Source organism: Narcine bancroftii, chromosome 2 (genome assembly GCF_036971445.1).
Source record: "Narcine bancroftii isolate sNarBan1 chromosome 2, sNarBan1.hap1, whole genome shotgun sequence".
Lineage (NCBI taxonomy): Eukaryota > Metazoa > Chordata > Chondrichthyes > Torpediniformes > Narcinidae > Narcine > Narcine bancroftii.
In genome coordinates, this window is record NC_091470.1 from 353,579,632 (window position 1) to 353,594,156 (window position 14,525).

The 14,525-nt window shown below is 41.7% G+C and overlaps 1 long non-coding RNA gene across 2 annotated transcripts in view; it reads left to right on the top strand.

Annotated features, from left to right (window-relative positions):
- LOC138755769 (uncharacterized) overlaps positions 1-14,206 on the top strand; it is a 38,783-nt gene extending 24,577 nt beyond the window's left edge. Inside the window, exons 3-6 of one of the 2 annotated variants that reach the window (XR_011352555.1) lie at positions 7,353-7,486; positions 8,900-9,091; positions 10,424-10,530; positions 13,877-14,206. This is a non-coding gene — a long non-coding RNA (uncharacterized lncRNA). Of the gene's footprint in view, positions 1-7,352; positions 7,487-8,899; positions 9,092-10,423; positions 13,253-13,876 lie in introns of those variants that run through there. The other variant, XR_011352554.1, reaches the window with a different exon arrangement.
- The last annotated feature ends 319 nt before the right edge of the window (positions 14,207-14,525 follow it).

Genomic DNA, 14,525 nt, shown 5'->3' on the forward strand with positions numbered 1-14,525 from the left:
AAATAGATTACCTTCCTAAAAATTTAGCAACCCTATTTAAATTTAATAGGAGCACAATTATAGTACATGTTTCACTTCCCTGCCTACCCTACTGAAGGAAGGTCGGGGGGGGTTCCATTCCATCTCAATCAAGTACAGTCAAGGAAAATGTAACGGCCTAAAATGCTGGCTGTCGGGCCGTGACAAATCCCTGATGTGTTCCTACCTTTGTTGTGGTTGTCTTGAGTGTTGTGAGTAACTGGGGTCTGTTGAATGTGGGTGAGGTGGGGGGGAGAAATTGGCTCAGACTCGATGATGAATTTTGTATATAATTGATAGCTGTAGTTTGTGATTATTGGAAACTGTTGGAGTTTGAAAATTTATAAATAAATTATTAACGAGAGTTTTCCCATGACCTATTGCCTCTCTGAAATCTCCTGACGAAATAGAGGTGCTGATGCACTTTTTTTCATTATAACGTTCATGTGTTGAGTCCAGGAAAGATCCTCCACTATAATGACTTCAAGGAATTTGAATTTTCTCCCCCTTTCCACATCTAATCCCCCAATGATCTCTTGATCGAACATCTCAGGTTTTCCTTTCCTGAAGTTGACAATTAGCTCCTTGGTTTTGGTGACATTGAGTGTGAGATTGTTGTTAGTCCAGCATTCAGCCAAGTTTTCAATGTCCCTACTGTCGGCCCTTTTTATACAGCCTATTTCAGTGGTATCGTCAGCAAAATTTGTGGTGTTGTTGTACCAAGCCACGCAGTCATGGGTGTAAAGGGAGTAGAGCAGGGGGCTTAATGTACAACTCTGGTGCTCCAGTGCTGATAGAGGTTGTGGAGAAGATGGGAAGATTTACCAATAATGCTAATAGGACAGGTGAATTGTATTAAAATGAATATTTTTCTGAGAATACAATTTCAATAGTTGCCCATCCATGCACCTGAATCATTTTTTTAAAAAAAGTTTGAATAAAATGATATGAGAATTTATTTGGAAAGTTAAGATGTCAAGAGTTGTTCTAAAAAAAATTATGTGGAAATTTGATCGGGTGGACTGAGCTTGGGTTCAGATTGAAATGAATAACATTGGAGAATCTATCCCAGAACAAATTTTATATAAAAGGAATAGTGAGTTGTTTAAAGGGACTAAAGTTTTAAAACTTATATTTAAAATATGGAATGTGATTCCTATGGATAGAGGACTTAAAAACTATCAACTACCAAAATGATGTTAAAACAAAATCAATTTCTTCCTTTTACTTTATTTGATAATTGGTATAGTAAAGATATACAGAGGATAAAAGATTGTTTATTAGGATCACTTTTTAAAAACCTTTGAACAATTAAAAGATAAATATAATATACAAAATAATACAATCTTTGCATACTATCAGTTAAAATTGTATTTAAAAAAGAAATTGGGAACTGATTTGAGTCTTCCAAAACAAAGTCAATTTGAAGATATAATAACAGAAGCATTTATGGTTAAGAAATTTATTACTAATATTTATATAAAATTACAAGAAACTACGAGGAAAAAATATTTGTATAAATCAAAAATGCGATGTGGTCAAAACTGTGTCAAGAAAGTGTTAAGAATACAGTTAATGCCAGATACCAAATGATCCAATATAATTTTCGCCATCAATTATATTATACTCCCCAAAAATTAAATGGACGAACACTTATTGGAATAATTAGAATTTCGATGGACAAAAGAAATAGGGATTTTTTTTTACATGCAGTATAATCTTGTGAAAAAGTGGAAAGGTTTTGGAATGATTTGAGTGTTTTGCTAGGAAAAATTATGAAGATGAAAATACAAAAGGATCCAAGAATGTTTTTACTTGGGGATATATGTGAAAAGGATGTAAAGTTGAAATTGGATCAATGTCAAGAGAAATTTTTAAGTGTAGCAATGGCGACTGTAAAGAAATGTATTGCAACAACATGGAAAACTGAAAATGTAGTATCATTAAGTAGATGGCATAGTGAAATGCATCATTATATACCTTTAGAAAAAATAACACCGTTTAAGGAATTGAGTTGAAAATTTTTATAATATTTGGAAACCATACATGGGTTTTATGAATAAATTTCCATCCACCTTACCCACCCCTCTCAATTAGAGTCTATAATAACTATCAATGAATATGGATACGCTAACGATATTATATATGTAGCAATAGGTGTGTAGAGCTCGTCGAAAGAATCAAAGACTTGTTGATCCAAACCAAGGCTTTTATTAGCAAAAGACAGGAGCTCTTCACAGGTGGCCGACCAGTCCGGAATGATCCGACCTGGCTAGGGACACAACCCTTTAAGGCCCAGACAGTAGGCGTGGCTAAGCTCTCAGCCAATCGCTGTAAGCACAGTCTAGATACTGTAACCACCTCACTGACAAAAGGCAAAGGAGGAAAAATCCAACACCCAACCCCAACCAACCAATTTTCCACTGCAACCGTGTCTGCCTGTCCTGCATCGGACTTGTCAGCCACCAACGAGCCTGCAGCTGACGCGGACATTTACCCCCTCCATAAATCTTCGTCCGCGAAGCCAAGCCAAAGAAGAATACACTATATACATTGGTGATAGATCTGTACTATCACAAGGTGTTCTTTCCTTTTTTTTCTTTTGGGAAGGATGGGGGTTGGGGAGAAAAATTTAAGTCCTTTATACTGCATCATAGTGGACGAGTAAACAATTAATGTTATATTGAATTTTTTTGTATTGATACAATGATAAATAAAATTTTCAAAAAAATTCCTTTACTGTCATGTAATAAAACAGGTGTCATATGTCACGAACGTAGCTCTGAGGATGAAGAACGCACAAGCTGCAGGCAGTTGGTGACTGTGGTCGAGGGACTCACATCTTTATTCACATTGGCTTGAGAGTGGGTGAAGGAGTGCCAGGTATTGGAGCCAGGATGCGATAGGGGGCCAGGGGCTTCCTGATCATGTTGGAGGTTTGGATCCGGAGCTCGGGCTGCTGATGGTTTGGACTGGAATCTGTGTGGTTACAGGGGTTGCTGAAGCGCTGGATGTGAATCCATGGACAATTGGTGACTCCAAGGGACGCTCTTTTTACTTCTCTTTCTCCGACTGAAAGAGGCAATTCATGCAATTTTTGCCAATGGCAAATCTGTCCACCATGCATCAGATGAAAGCAGATTCTGTACAATATTACACTGTTTTTATTATATGACAATAATGGAATCTTGAAATTTGTTATGGAACAATACAGTACAGGCCCTTTGACCCTCAATGATGTGCCAACCTATATATCCCTTTCTTTAAAAAAAATGTACTAAAACCTCCCTACCCCATAACCCTCTTATTTTTCCATCCATGTGTCTAAGAGTCTCTGAAATCCTCTCAGTGTTTCAGCATTCCAGGCACCACAACTCATCTCTCTCTCTCTCTCTCTCTCTCTCTCTCTCTCTCTCTCTCTCTCTCTTTCTCTCTCTCTCTCTCTCTCTAGTTACAAGATCAAACCAGGAATTCGAGAAACTAAAGGAACTTGGCATTGTAAAGTGGTCAGACAGCCCATGGGGTTCTCCCCTGCATATGGTGCCCAAGGCCACTGGGGGTTGGAGACTATGCGGCAACTACTGTTGGCTCAACGAGGCCACAACACCAGATCGATACCCTGTGCCGCATATCTAGGATTTTGCGGCTAACCTGCATGGGGCAAAGATATTTTCCAAAGTGGACCTCGTGCGAGGATATCATCAGATCCTGGTTCACCCTTTGATAATATCCCCAAGACTGCCATAATCACCCTTTTCAGCCTGTTTCAATTCCTGCAAATGCCATTTGGGTTGAAGAACACTGCACAAACTTTCCAGTGGCTTATGGATGCAGTGGGCCAAGACCTGGACGGCACCTGCGTCTACTTAGATGACATCTTCAGGGCAACCAGGAACCAGTAAGAATACTTGACACATCTCCGCAACCTCTACACCCGGCTGAGTGAGTTCAGACTGACAATCAATCCAGCCAAGTGCTAGTTCGGGTTGGAGACCATCAACCTCCTGGGCCATAGGATAATCAAGGAAGGGGCCACGCCACTACCCAGCAAGGTGGAGGCCATCTGGAAGTTTCCTAGGTCCAGCATGACTAGGGGGCTACAGGTGTTTGTGGGGATGATCAACTTCTACCACAGGTTCAGCCCTCAGCTGCCTGGATCATGCAGCCCTTGTTTGCCAGGATATCAGACAAGGTGAAGGACATCACATGGGGCAGGAGTCACCGGAGGCCTTCATGCAGGCCAAGAAAGCCCTGTCAGGTGCCGCTCTTTTGGCACACCCCAGAGCAGAAGCTCCAATGGCCCTGACAGAGGATGCCTCAAAAACAGCGATCAGCGGAGCTCTGGAGCAGCAGATCAAAGGTAGTTGGCGGCCACTGGCTTTCTTCAGCAAACATCTGCGGCCCCGGAACTGAAGTACAACGCTTTTAACAGGGAACTACTAGTGTTGTACTTGGCCATCCGCCGCTTCAGCTACTTCCTTGAGGGCAGGTCTTTTATGGCCTTCACAGACCATCAGCCCCTGACCTTTGCCTTGGCCAAGATCTCGGACCCCTGGTCAGCCTGCCAACAACATCACAGAGTACACCACTTGTGTAAGGCATGTCTCGGCAAATACAACGTGGTGGCCGACGTACTGACAGGCAGAGCATCCATGCACTCTCAAGCGAGTGGATTTTGTGGCACTGGTGGAGGGGCAGCAAAACGACAAGGAGATGGCCCAGTACAGGACAGCCATATTGGGACTGCAGCTGCAGGACATCCCAGTTGCCACAGGTAAGACCACCCTCCTGTGTGATTATGGCCACTGGTCAGGTCAGACCTATCGTCCTGGCAGCTTGGAGGCAGCAGGTTTTCAATTCCATACATCAGGACCACAGTCCGGCAGGTGACCAGCAAATACGTGTGGTATGGATTACAAAAATAGGTCAATGGGTGGGCGAAGGCCTGCATGCAGTGCCAAACAGCCAAGGTGCAGCGGCATACCAAGACCCTATCGCAGCACTTCGAGCCTGTGGACCAAAGGTTTGACCACTTCCATGTGGACATAGTTGGACCTTTTTCAGGGGTTCTGCTACCTGTTCACGATGGTTGACCATTTCAGCAGGTGGCCAGAAGCAATCCTGCTTGCACACACATCCACAATCTCATGTGTCAGGGCTCTCGTCTCCTGGGTGGCATGGTTCGGGTTACCATCCTACATAACATCAGACAGATGGGCTCTGCTCACCGCCAGCCTATGGTCTGACCTCACCAGCATGTGGGGCACCCAGCTGCACCACACAATGGCTTATAACTGACAGCGTATTTTGAGGCGGCTTGGGAGAAATTGCTAGAGTAGCTTGCACACACACATTTCAAAACACAGAATTTTTGCAGTACTTTTGCAGAGTGCTTGACACAGAGGAGCAACAAAGTATCGACATACCGCTTGCTTAGGAGAGCATGTAATTTTTGCAGCAGAGAGAGAACAGCTTTGCTCTCAGAGAGGGAGGGAATGAGAGAGAAGGAGCCATAGAAATCAGTTCCAGAGGGACAAGCTGGCAAACTTTGGAAGGCTGCCTGATCAAAGGAGAAGACTGGGAGTCTGAAAGGTGACCTGAAAGAGAGGATCATCAGGAGAACCCTGAAGGGGGCAAGTTGCATCAGCAAGACTGATTGAGAAGGAATCAGTTGCGCATGTCCTGGAAAAGTTCTGAAAACCAGCAAAAACCCTCCTGAGTGGTAATCATTTGCCTGTTAAGCACCAAAGATTGGTGAACTTTGTTAATGCTAACTTCTGTGCCCAGTACAAGAATTGCCTGCCACCATTGAGATTGGTCTGTGATTCAGAGAACTTTTCTAATCTTAAATATACATTACACGCACCTGCACTTAGTATTAGATTAAGTGGTTAGGTAGGTTAAGTAATAAATTAAAGTTTAATTCTGTTTTCTTGTTGAAATATAATTAAAAACTACTTTTGTTTAAATAACCCGGTGTTGTGGTGCAAACCTATAGCTGCTGGTTTTTGGGGTCCTCTGGACTCCTTAACAATAACACACAGTCAAATGGGCTGGTGGAGTGCTTCCACAGGCACCTCAAGGCTGCACTCATGGCCAGACTTCAAGGACCTAACTGGGTAGACAAGCTACCATGGGCACTGTTGGGTATCCACAAGGCACCCAAGGAGGACCTCAACATCTCTTTGGCTGAACTCATCTATGGAGCTCCACTGGTGGTCCTGGAGGAATTAGCACAGTCTCCAGTTGGACAGCAGGACTGCGCGGCAGCTCTCCTCTGCAAACTGAGGGAAAGAGTTGGAAACCTGGCCCCGACTCCACTTGCCAGGCACAAACGTGCGATGACCAACGTAACCAAAGACCTACAGGACTGTATGTTTTCAATTGCGGGGATCTACACCGTCCACCACTGCAGAGGCCGTATCAGGGACTGTTCCAGGTTGTCCAAATGGAGCCACGTTTGAGCTGGAGGTCAGAGGCAGGACAGGGGTCTTCACCATGGACAGGCTAAAGCAGCACAGCTGGACCCGGTGCGTGCCCTTTCGAGATTTCATCACCACACAAGAGATGCAGGCCACCGAAGCCTGCAGAAACTCTGCCTCCGGGCACCAAGGATAATGTTGCTGACTCGGGGGTGGGGGTGTTGTGTAGCAGCAGCGATCAAACCGGCACCCCAGGTGGCGAGTGTACCTAAAAGCCAGCAGACCGTGCAGCGGCAGTGGCGATCTGGCAGATGAATGGCTGGGGCAGCTTGAGGGTCAGTGAGCCCAAAATGGCACTGGGCCCCGATGCAAAGCCAACAGGCAGGGACAGTGCATGGGGAAGAAGGTATTGTCATGCAAGAAGGTACCCGTGGGCAGAAAACCCGCTTTTGTTATGCATGTTGTTACGTCAGCAATTGGGGCAAACAGTGGGAACGCAAGAGATATAAAAGTTGGGCTTGAGCCCCAATAAAACAGAGTTTAACCTGACTACATTCGTGTTTTCGAGTAGCACGTGGCTACAAGCCAGTGTATATAATAACACTGTCTGAAATGCTCAGAGATTAGACTTGAAATCATTCAGGTGGAAATAGTCACAGCCGTAACAATGATTTAAACATGACAATAAATTAATTGCAAAGAATAAGCTGCATGAATTGATATAGAGGTGAGCTTTTTATTCCAAATGTGCTTTGTTTATTTTAATTTTTTTTGAAGTTAATTACATTTGGACTTACCCAGTTAAAAGGTTAAGAGAAGAATGGCCTCCATGGCTATCTATACTTGAAATTAAACCAACTATTTTATTGACTTTGATGCCTGATTTTTGTGTTGTCTCCTTTTCTGTTGCAGAACAAGACTATTGCTACTCCAATTCAAGGTGTATGGGATATGCGAGGTAAACAGTTTCATACTGGCATTGAAGTCAAAGTATGGGCTATTGCCTGCTTCGCTCCACAGAGGCAGTGCAGAGAAGATACACTCAAGTAAGAAATGAAGTTGATCTACATTATTCTTAAATGCATAAAGTTAAACAAAAGAACAAATTAGGCATATTGTTACAAGATCAAACCAGCAACCACAAAGAAGGCATATCATACAGGGGTAAAGATGAACAATTACTTTATTAACAAAAATTCACCTTCAAACTTTAATTCAAAATCCCCTCTTTATAACAATGCCCACTAGTTACTATGCAAATTTCTATAACAGTGTAAAACTAATAAATTCCCCAGCCTAAATATAACATATGTAATTAAAGTCTAAGTTATATTTCCAACCAGCCCACAGAAAAACTTAGACACAAAACAAACACACAAGACTCTCAAAACTTCGATCTAAACCAAAGCAAAGATAATAAACAAAATTCAGTTTGTTTGGTAAACTGAAGCCAAAAGATCTTTGAGAGAGAGAGAGAGAGAGAACACAAAATTTGAAGTTGTCTTGTGTTGCTTGCAGAGAGAGGAACAAATGGTTTGGTCGGATCCTTCTGGCTGCCTTTGGAATGTTCATCGTTTTTGAAATCCCAACATTCTAAACTGTCCTCCAGACCATGACTCATGCTCTGGGCCTTCTTCCACTCCACAGCACCACCTAGTGATGGTTTATCATCCAAGTCCAGAAATTTTTAGATCATTTTCTGCACATGCTCAGTCCATCTCCCACTCTCTCAGCAGTCCACCTTCACCTTGGCTCTCTAAGGCAAACTGTCACTTTTTAACATGAAACCACACAACACATAACTCTGTAACAATATCTCACTCTCTCTCTGTCTCTGTCTCTGTCTCTGTCTCTCTCTCTCTCTCTCTCTCTCTCTCTCTCTCTGATGTCTCCCCTAAACTTCCCTCCCTTAACTTTGTACATGTGTCTTCTGGTGTTTGCTGATCCTGCCCTGGGAAACAGGTGTGCTGGCTATTCACCCTATCTATCTATCTATCTATCTATGCCTCTCATAATCTTGTAGACCTCTATCAAGTCTCCTCTCATCTTTCAACACTCCAAAGTGAAAAGTCCCAGCTCTGCTAACCTTGCCTTATAAGCCTTGTTTCCCAATCCAGCCAGCATCTTGGTAAATCTCTACACCCTCTCCATTGCTTCCACATTTGTAGAGTTGCAACATGATCTCTCTACTCCTGAATTCAATCCCCCTATTAATAAATCCCAGGATCCCATAGGCCTTTTTAACTATCCTATCAATCTGTGTGGCAACCGTGGATTTGAATCCCAAGTTCCCTCTGTTCATCCACACTCTTAAATAACCAACTATTAACCCTGTTTGTCTTTCCAAAATACATCATGTGATTATGGAACTAGTAATAGCATTTGGATATGAAAGTATTATTAATGCATGCACAATGGAAAGATTGATAATGATATTTAAATTTTAAATTTAAATTTAGACCTACAGCACAGTTACAGGCCTTTCCAGCCCACGAGCCCGTGTTGCTCAATTACACCCATTGACCTACAGCACAACTGTGGTACATTTTGAAGGGTGGAAGGAATCCGGAGCACCCAGAGGAAACCTATGCAGACATGGGAGAATGTACAAACTCCTTACGGACAACGCTGGATTAGAACCCAGGTTGCTGGTACGAACAGTGTTGACTTAACCGCTATACTAACCATGTATAGAAATTAGTAATGGTGTTAAAATAAGAGATTGCTGCTATAGCATTTGTATGAGGCAGACAAAGCCAATAAAAATTTCAAACACAGTTTTTAATACAAATTGTAAATCTAAACAGCCTTGGATTGAGAAGTTAATTTAAATCTATGGATCTATGGTGGAGACTATTGTAACTGAAATTTTCAGGTTAGACAAGTTCAAAATTATTTTAAAATGAAGCGTGCATCCTCTATCCAAAAAAAAATCACTAGAGGTCTCTTTAGTGTCATTCTTGCTCATTCTCAGCAAGCAGGTTGCATGAAAAAAAAATCCCCAAAATCCCCTCATTCACAATGTGAAATCTGTGTCTGTGATTCTGGTTTATCTGCCTTCATGAACTTGGATGTCAAGATCTCCTTTTCTAGAATGACCTATGATTTTTGTAAGGCTATTTGAAATGAAATAATTCAGATATAAATTTACTCAAAGATTAATATCAGAAAACATAAGTTGATAGGATCGCCTATGGGATGTTGGGCTTCATTAATAGGGGGATTGAGTTCAAAAGTCGAGAGATCATGTGGCAAATCTGCAAATCTTTGTGAAGACCACACTTAGAATACTGTGTTCAGTTCTGGTGACATAATTGCATGAAGGACGTGGAAGCTATGGAGAGGGTGCAGAGGAGATTTACCAAGATGCTGCTTGGACTGGGAAACAAGGCTTATGAGGCAAGGTTAGGAGAGCTGGGACTTTTCTCTTTGGAGAGAAGAAGAATGAGAGGAGATTTAACCGAGGTCAACAAGATTGAGAGGCAGAGATAAGGTGGACAGCCAGAGCCTTTTTCCCAGGGCATGAATAGCCACACCAGAGGCTATCTGTACAAAGAAAAGGGAGGAAAATTTAGGGAAGACATCAGGGTAGGTTTTTTTTTTAAAACACAGAGTTGTGGGTGCCTGGAATGCCTTGCCAGGGATGGTGGTGGAGAATGAAATATTAGCGGCATTTAAGAGACTCTTAAATTGACACATGGATGAAAGAAAAATAGAGGGTTATGATGTAGGAAGTGTTTAGTATTTTGTGGTTTTTTTTACTAGGCATATACAAGTCAGTGCAACATTGAGGGCCAAAGGGCCTGTATTATGCTGTAATGTTCTATAAGAGAACAATAAACTGGTTTCTAAAAGAGATGCATAACTGAGACTTGCCATTACCATTACAGAAATAATGCAAGCTAAAGTTTCCATTATTGTCACATAAAACTACATTTAGAATGTAACATTCATGAAATTCTTTAACTTTTGTCCTCTGGCAGGCAGAGTCACCACTTTTTCCAAGACCCATCACAGAAACCTACAGCACCTAGACAGTCTCCCCTCCAAGCACTGTGCCTGTTTAACTTCTGAGATCCGGCAATCCCAGGTGTATATTCAGGCTATTAGGTGCTGTCTTAATTGTTAAGTTTGTAAATGATCAGCAGGTGATGGTCGTGATTAAGTAATGGGTTTGAACATGTTCACAACTGGATATTACACAATGTAAATCTGGAGGTTTATATCCTGTGATCAGCTGCTCCTTGAGAGTCACATTGTGGATTGGATTTGAACATTTTACTTGTTAATTGTTTTCATTTCCTGCGCGTGTGCAATGGTTCCTGGTGCGTATCTGATTTCTGTGTCCTTGTCCTTTGGCAACACATGAGATTAATGACTGGGTTCTGCCAAGAATAATTGTTTGTTCATTGTTTCCTATGGATAGACAGTGGAAAAACACCACCCTCCAAGGCCCAAATTGATCCTCTTTATCAACGGCATTGTTGTGATGGTAAATCACAAACTATTTAGAAAAATAGAATCTTTTTGTAGACCTCTGATCATGGACATTTTGCATTTGGAAACGTGTTGATTTTCAGAAGTGAGTGAATGTCCTTGCATGGGTGCATCTGAAAGTTAACAAGCAGGCACTGTGAGAAATTCAGAAGGCTGTCAGCATGTTTGTCTTTATTGCTAGAGGATCTGAGTACAAAGGTGAAGATTTCTGAGTGCAATTATACAGGCCCCAGTGAGACTGCAACATGAACTGCCTGTTATCCCGATCTAAGGAAGGATGTTCTTGTGACAGGGAGAATGCGGCACATTTCATCAAATTAGTTCCTGCGATGGCAATGATAGGCTCTATCAATAACCAGAAATAATAGGCTTTAATGCACACAAGACTTTGGCTGGCCCGGCTCCAGGTACATGACTGCTGGAAAGGGGGAGGTAATGTGACCTTTCTGGCCAGGGCACAAGGGGAGGAGACTTAAGGGATGAGTCATTAGTGGGCAGGCCAGCTTCATAGATAAAGTAACCATTAGGGGCTATACTATGGAGAAAAATATTTCAGTATAGGCAGCTTTGTTATATAAATATAAATTAAGCAGACTGAGTCTGGAATTTAGAAGTATGCGAGGTAATCTGATTGAAATGCACAGAATTCTTACTTGGGTTGACAAAATGGTTCATGTTTCCTCCAGCTGAGATGTGTTGAACCAGATGTCACAGTCAACAAAAATGGTTTCTTCATCCAGACGATAGTGAAATTTTGGAATTCACTGCCATGAGAATGTATTCCAGACGGGTCAATAGATTTACAAGGGGATCAAGGGATATGGGGTGAATGGCAATAGATCAGCCATGATCTCACTGAATGGTGGAGCTGGTGCAAGGAGACAATGCCCTATTTTTGATTCTAAATCTTGGGTTATTTTTCCTGTTATGTCATTGCTGGTGGGTTGATGGATAGTTGGAGTGGACTCTCCATCTTGTGTTGGCTATAAGGCAGATGTGTTGCTGGGACCTCTCCACTTTTATGATGTTTTACGTTCACAAGTAAAAGGGATGTGTGTGTCAGTGGCATGACCACGATTTAATATCCAACTCCCTCTAAGGTAATAGTGAGCAGTCTTTCTGAACAGGTGATGAACATATCTCCTTCTGCATCCCCTCTTCTAATTAGTCACGTTACAGTCCTCAGAATGACTTCAGAATTTATTGTCATGAACATGTCACAAAATTCACTGTTTTGTGGCAGCATCACAGTACAATTATTAATATAAACCACCTTATAAAATAAATAAAAATAGTGCAAGGAAAAGAAAAAGGCAAAATGGTTCATTGTTCATTCAGGAATCTGATGGCAGAGGGGAAGAAGCTGTCCTTGTGCCGCTGAGTGCTCATCTTCAGGCTCCTGTACATTTTTCCCAATGGTAGCAGAGTGGGGGTCCTCCAGGATGGAGGCTACCTTCCTAGGACACCGCCTCTTGTAGATATCTTTGATCAAGTCAAGTTTATTGTCTGTTCCTACAAGTACAACTCGACAAAACAGCGTTCCCTGGTTCTCTTCAAAACATGCAGATTCAAAACCAGACAAACACACAGACAAACAGTACAAATGCAGGACGAGTATTTCATCTATACAAATAAATAAATAAATATTGTTTCATAAATATGAGAGTCTTGGATGATTAGTGTGAGCAGATCCTTTGGTCGTTCAGCATTCTCATTGCCTGTGGGAAGAAGCTGTTCCTCAGCCTGGTGGTGCTGGCTCTGATCCTCCTGTATCTCTTCCCTGACAGGAGCAGCTGAAAGATGCTTTGTGGAAGGGGTCCTCAATGATTTTGCGCACCCTCTTTAGACAGCGATCCTGGTAGATCACATCGATGGGAATATTCTCAGTCAATCCTGTGGATTGACCTCCAATCCATTTCTCTGCAGCAATTGTACTACACTGTGAAGCAGCTGGCCACGATGTTCTTAATAGAGCTCCTATAGAACTTTGACATAATGGTGGCCAGTAGCCTTGCCTGCTTCAGTCTTCTCAGGAAGTGCTGTTGCATCTTCCTGACAAGTGAGGAGATGATGAGTGTCCATGATAGGTCACTGCTAAATGAACTCTTAGGAACTTGATGCTCTCCTCTCTCTTTACTACAGAATTGTTTGACTTGGTCGTTCCCAGTATCAGCATTATTTTTTTGGTGGAGGAAGACCTAGCCCAGTGGGTCCCAACTGGTGGGCCGCAGTTTGTTTCTATGTGGGACACAGAGACTTCCTGTTATAGTGGCTTGAGCCTTGATTTTGATTGAGAGTTTTTATGTTCAATATATGCATGCAGTGTTTTTTGGTCTTTAAAAATGTTAAATAAAATACTTTAAATTAGATAAAGATGTTGCTTACTTTTGCCTTTGGCAAAAATATTGCTCAGTCATTACCACTAGTGGGCCATGGCATGTCAGACCAAAAGCCAGGTGGGCCTTAGACCTAAAAAGGTTGGGAACCACCGGCCAAGTCTATTAAATTGTAGATATTTGCCAAACACCAGGGGTTCATAACAATAAAAGCTATTAAATGCTGAATTCGTTAAGCAATTTTTTAAAAACAAAATAATTGAGCTGTGTAAAAAGCCTCCTTCAGGGTAAGTAGGCCCTTTCCTCCTGAATCTCAGAAAGTCATTGTGGATTAGTTTTTACTTCAGCTGGCTTGGTGATCACTTCGCCCATATTTTCAACGCTAACAAGGGACATCATTCCTATTTATTTTAGAATATGGCCAAAAAAGACTTGAGAGATTTGAACTTCAGTGTATTTTGATTTAAAAAAAAGGTTTGGCATTTTCATAATGTCACAAGTCAACAAAATACCTTGGGACAAAGCACATGCTGCATACAAAATGTGGAAAGAAAAAACCCAACATACCATTAAAATATTCTATTTATACTTTTAATTTTCAAGCTGACAAGAGCATGGAAGTCGCAAAGTGAAGGAGATCCAATCTTCTGCAGTACGGCTGCGGTACGCTGAAGCTAGAAACTGCTGTGTTTCATTTTTATTCAGTGAATTTGAAGAAAGCGTTTATTCGTGTAGTGTACAAATAATTATTTTTGATTCCAAATGAACAGTTCTCCCAAGATGGGAAGAATTTTGTTCAATTGTTCAAGCTCAATTCAACCAAAGATGATACAAATGTATCTGGTGCCAGTAGAAATAATCTAAGCAGGTGTCAGGGAACATTTTAACACAACATTTGAATGTAAACCATTCCCATCAAAATACATGTAAGTGTACCCGTGAACACGTGTGTGTGTGTGTGTGTGTGTGTGCACACATTTTATTAAAATTAAAATCATCTAATCAAAGCTTTTTTTAAAAAAGACTTTTTTTTATGTTGGACTGTAGGATATATACATATACTTTCGATATAGTTTTTGTTGCAATGCGGGAAATAGACATGATAGAAAGAGATCAGGTGAAAAGTCTTTTGTCCAAAGTCGGGGTATGCAGAACCAAAGGATATAGGTTAAGGTGAGATTCAAAGGAAAACTGAGGGGAAACTTTTTTTAATACAGAGGGTGGTGCCTGAGTTGTTGTTGAGGGTGGTACT